The sequence below is a fragment of the Pyxicephalus adspersus genome, chromosome 5 (assembly GCF_032062135.1).
Source record: "Pyxicephalus adspersus chromosome 5, UCB_Pads_2.0, whole genome shotgun sequence".
Taxonomy (NCBI): Eukaryota; Metazoa; Chordata; class Amphibia; order Anura; family Pyxicephalidae; genus Pyxicephalus; species Pyxicephalus adspersus.
Genome location: NC_092862.1, coordinates 144179651 through 144185701, shown reverse-complemented (window position 1 = coordinate 144185701; position 6051 = coordinate 144179651).

Below are 6051 nucleotides of genomic sequence, written 5' to 3'. Positions count from 1 at the left end.
GAGAGATCTCATTGGATGGCACCGCACAACAACAAAGTGTGAAAGTTTCCAAGCAGCCATATGGACATCTATTTGGGATACAAGCTGCCAAATGTTTTCACAGGGGTGCTTCAACGATTGCTTTGCTCTGTTCACAATATGAGATCCCTATTTAATGTATATAGATTCTGTTACTAATATACTAATACTGATACTAATATTAAGGAGATTATTATTAGTCTGTATTTGTCTGTCATTTGCAATCCCTATTTAATGTACAGCGCTGCGTAATATGTTGCCGCTACATAAAACCTGTTTATTACTAATAATACTAAGATTGGATTTGTTATCAACAAGTTATCTAATTAAGCATTTGATAAGTTAGCTGCAGAAAATTTACTCCTGCTTGGCATTGCTGGAGCACGTTTCAAGGGAGTCTTGCTCAGAGGTTTAAGGTGCGTACACACGTGCAATTCTTGTCATTGGAAAGGATCTTTCACGATCCTGTCCAATGATAAGAATCGCACGATGCATGAACGAGTTCTGTACACACAGCACCATTCTGCTCTACAGAGAGGGGAGGGGAGAACGACGGAGCGGCACCCTGCTGTGCTCTCTCCCCCTTCTCTTGCATTAGGATCGCTCGTCGTTCATCGTCCCTGGAACAGCCAGGACAGATCCACGGACGATGAACGGCGCGGGCTGTACACACGCCAGATTCTCGCCCGATATCTGCCCTGAGCTGTTTATCAGGCGAGAAAACTTTGACGTGTGTACGTAACTTTAGGATTGATAAAAATAATAGATCACTGATTAAAATGTGAAAGGATGAAACAATCATACGACAATGTTCTGCCATTTTAAAACATAAAAGTAATATCAGTATAAAGTATTATTGAACAGTATTTATATAGCGCCAACATAATACGAAGCACTGTACATTAGGGGCTTGAAATGACAGATACAGGCAGTGACGTTTGCCGGATCACCCAGATTCACCGATGAAAGTGTATCCTCTCCAGTCTTGGAGAGCTTTAATAAATCAGGCCCATTGAGGGAATATCTCATCCCGTTTTATAAAAAAGAGCTTATGGTGCTTACACAACTGCTGCATGTTGCTGTTTGTTGCTTTTTCACGAAATGCGTGGCTTTCTGCAAGGTGGGCAAGTTTAGTGTTAAACCCAGAAATGTTTTAAGCTGGGTGTAAAGAAATTTTAGGCAAGTGGCAGCCCTTGTATTGTGACCCAACTTTATAGAAACAGCTGGGTAGATACTGAAAAGTGCGGGGTGGTGCGCCCGGCTAAAAGAGACTGGAGAAAACATTGTGGCTGGCTTCCCTGCCCACCCCACACCAATGAACACAGTAGTGTCTGGTGCCAGTTGGGGAAAATCAAATAATACCCTGGAATCCCTACTCCCCCAACAGAATAGGGCAACAGTGGGTGGTTACTGCTACAATGCTAATGCTGCATTTATATATTTGCAGGGTGCTGCCATAGCAGGGATTAGTCGCAAAAACTTAGAAAGCAGTAAGCAGGTTTAACATAAATGAAATCATAAACAGCCCACAAAACCCCCTGCCCTGCCTGATACAAATTAAGGGTATAACCCCCATCTACGCATATTGGGGAAAACAGATTTACCTGCTGTGTGTAAGAGACTCAGTCATGTGCAGCACCGGCCTTGTAATTCCCATTCATGTGTGGAGTATTGTGATCTCTGTAACTGGATGTTACTGTTTTGGTCAACAACAGGTTCTCGTGGTCAGGGGTGCCATAAAGACGGTCACTAGGCACAGCCCAACCACAGGAAAATAAAACTTCAGTTGCAATGTAAACAAATGCAAAACAGAAACTGCACAGCAAACAAAAAGATTTCAACCGATATGAAGATAAGAATATGGACAGGAAATAAAAGCCTGGAGACCAATCGCTGCCAAGTAGGGTGGGCACACATGGGATAAATCCTATTCTGCCCTCCCCTCAGACACGTTGTCTTGGCATCCCTTCAATTCTGCCCTCTCATTTACCCCCCATATTCAGAACATTTCCAGGTCCTGTCACTTTCACCTGAGCAACATCTCCGAAATCCGCCCCTACCTGTCCCTGAGACCACCAAACTCCTTGTACACGCTCTTATCTCTCGTCTGGACTACTGTAACCTCCTCCTCTCTGGTATTCCACTAACACGACTCTCCCCTCTACAATCTATTATGAATGCTGCAGCCAGACTCATCCATCCTTCCCACCTACCTACCCCATACACAGCCTTCCCACTACCTACCCCATACACAGCCTTCCCACCTACCTACCCCATACACAGCCTTCCCACCCACCTACCCCATACACATCCCACCCTCATACCTACCCTATACACAGCCTTCCCACCTACCCACCCCATACACAGCCTTCCCTCCGCTCCTCTTCTGCTGCATCTCTTTGCGTTCTCTTCATTGGCTTCCATTTCCCCTTGAAATCAATTCATCTCCTGCGCTTTGCCTTCAAATTCCTCCACAGTTCTTGTCCCACTTACCTTTCTGACCTGATAGAAAAATCCCCCTAGCCGCTCTCTTCTCCCCTCCAATGACCTACTAATGACTTCCTTACTCATAACCCCCTCACACGCACGGCTCCAAGACTTTTCTAGAGCTGCCCCCACTCTCTGGAATGGTCTTCCTCGTCCTATTCAGCTTGCTCCTACTTTCTGCTCATTTAAATAAGCCCTCAAAACCCAACGCCTCAACCTCACCTACCTGCCTTCTTCTGTCTCCTAAACCCCCACTACTTCCCACCACTTCATATCCCCCTCCTATTGTGTGATACTTCTCCACCTCTTAGATTGTAAGCTCTTGGGGGTAGGGTCCTCTCCTCCTCCTGTGTCACTGTCTGTATCTGTCTGTCATTTGCAACCCCTATTTATTGTACAGCGCTTCGTATTATGTTGGCGCTAAATAAATACTAATATATATTAATAAAAGGGCTCTATTTATAAAAGCGAGAATCTGACATTCCCTCAAACATTCCCATGTGTGAATCAATAACTACTATTGAAACACAGGAACCTGGAAGATTCCTACAAGGGAATATTTGAGGGAATGTCAGATTCCCTGTTTTATAAACACATCTCATGGTGTCTGTTGGATCACAAGTTTTGCCACCGAGGGAGGGGAACACAGAAAGTCACGAGTTATTTGGGGTAAATAATAATTTCTGGATGGGGTATTTCACCTGTGAATTTTTGTTCATGGACCATCGGGGCAAAGAACTTTATCCAGCCAACTGAAATAAGATAATTGAGTTAAACTGACCGAAGACGTCCAAATTGTTCAAGGAACCCCCAGCAACCTTTGAAGAATGGCCGCTCTATACAGGATGAGGGTCATGTGACCTGGCGGAAATCCTGGGGCGCACACTTAGCATCGACTTCTCTTAATATTGGTTCTCTTCTTGTGTGTCCCAGGATCCCACAAGCTTGGGGTTTGCAAATATGGAGTTCTACATGCAAGTTGGGGAATTTCTTTGGCACCTTGGCATCCACTTGCAACCCCAGGAACAGTTTATTCAATATTTGGGAAAAATATTCAATAATTCAAACACAATTATTCTACATTTAAAATGAAAAATTCATGCAGCACACGGCTCGAGTCCTGAAGAGCTCCACTGGGCAAAAGAACCCTTTGGCATGAAAAACCTGGCTCCCCCCGCCGCAAAAAGTGGTTTCACCCATGAACTAACTGTGCCCTATAGGTAGGAGTAAACCACTGCGCACTGTGGAGGGGGGGGCAGATATCCAACCTTCCAGATGACATTAAAAGTCAATCAAATCTCTTGTACTCTATTCTCTATTAGAAGTGTTAAAGGTACTCACTATATCCCAGCCATTATAGCAAACATACTCACCATCTCTGTTGTCCCCGGGCTCCCTCCTGTCACGTTGACAACCATTCTGTAAAGCAGAATCACCTCAGTCGTCCCTGACTCTTCGTTCCAATGCGTTCCCAGCTCCGCCTATCGCCCCGCCCCTCGTCAACCTGCGGTCACCTGTGGGATGGCGCTGGGCACAGCGCGAGACTGCGCTTCACATAAACACGTGACTGCCCTTCCTTTCCCACCGCTCTGCTCTGTCTTCCCGCCGCTACACAGAACTGACCAATCAGTGCTGCTGGGCTGTGTAACTGATAGAATGGGCGGGAATTGTATTCTGAGGAGAATCTTAGACACATTCATTGATTAGCCCTCAGGCTGTGTGACTTCCATTCCTGCCCCTACATGAGGGGAATCAGTGGTCAATAACTGCCAGTGTCAAATACAGAAAGCCCCCTCCATTCCACCCCCTGAGGGGGGATTAGTGCCTTGCTATCAAGTGAATGTGTCAATAAACTGATGTATGAGAAAACCTTAAAGCGTACCTAAACTCAAAAATTTCACTTTGCATAAAAGGGTATAGAACCCTTTTACATAAGGTAAAAAATTTGTGTTTTTTTTAAGTGCAACACCTTTTTTTTATTAATAAAAGGGTGCAGCATCACCCCCTAATTCTCTATCACCTAGGCCAGAGGTTGGCAAACTTCAGCCTTTAGGCCAGATACCGCCTAGCCAGTAGTCCATTCCGGCCTAACCCCCCCCAGGTCGGTCGGCCTAATCCCGGCCGGCGGGGGTCGGCAACCCTGGGCTGCCTTGTTATCCTTCCCATTCCTATTTACTGCGGCCGACGTTAACACTTCCGCCCCTGGGGTAAGGGGACATTCCCTCTCCTCCATATGTATTGCGGAGGAGAGGGATTTCTCTTCAGGGGCATTCCTGGTGGGGTATGGAGCCATTAGCGTGGGACTCGAGAGAAAGTCCGGCCTGGTGTGCCTTCTTGACCTCCTGAAATGGCCTAGTAGCCAAACAAGTTTGCTCAACCCTGACCTAGGCGATCGAGAATGAATGGGAGCGCAAAGCCTCCTCCTTTACTTCCTCTGCAAGGCCCATTTACACCTGGTTGTTATGGCAACGAATCATATACACCATTGTGGTGCCATTTTTCACTACAACAACATACTATACACCTGTTTTGCAGAACACAATTTATGTTGTGATTGCTGTGTGTTGTGTTGAAAACAAATTGTCCATATCTTACATTGTATTGCTTTGGCGGCCCACAGAAATGAACAGGCCGCCTTAATGCAAGCAAATGGGACACAACATAATGCACTTGTGTGACCGGGATGGAAAAAAAGGCAAATGGGGCCTTAGATTTCCTGCACAGCTCCAAACTCTTCCTCATTTTGAACCAAGTTCCTTAGTCCATTTTTTTTTCCTCATTCGATCCTTGGCGGGGGTTGATGTGTGGAGTTTTGTGAGAAAAAAAAAGACAATTAAAAGTGGCCATTGCACTTTAAAAGCAAAATTTGTTTATTTATTAGGCCTTAATATCAATATCATAGGGCTGCAATAAAGTGTAAAAACAAATCTAAAAAGTAAAAAAGAATTCCTTACCTTACCTTAGTGATGTAACCATCCTGGGGAAATCATTGTATAGATGCAAGTTTCACAATGCATTTATTTTTTTTTTTTGCAACATTTTCATTGTTTTCGGGGTAAGGCTGGAAAATTCCAGGGATTATATAGATATATTTTCTTTTTTATAGGTTTTATTCACACATGCTAGGCTTTAGAACAGTGAGTCCCTAATAAGCAAATATATATTTACCCATCAGAGCCCATTCACATCTTCCCGGAACAGTGCAATGCATTAAAGCCATTCATAATGAAGGGACTGGCCGTGCACCAAATTGTCTGAAAAAAGGGACTCGTGGGATTTTCTCTAAGGCAGTGTACCACATGGTTGTTGCACTGCAACACAAGTGCATCAGATCTGCGTTGCTTTAGAAAGTTGCATTGCTATTGAAAATCAAAGGCAACATTCTAACGCTCATGACGCATACCACTCAACCTACAGAGATAGGTAAGATGGAAACAGGAGGTATAAAGAGGGACAGTCCCTCCGAATCAGGGACAGGTTATCCAAAATAAAACAAAGTTTGGGGTATAAATATCGTTTAATTGCTTTTTCTTTAGCAAATCAACC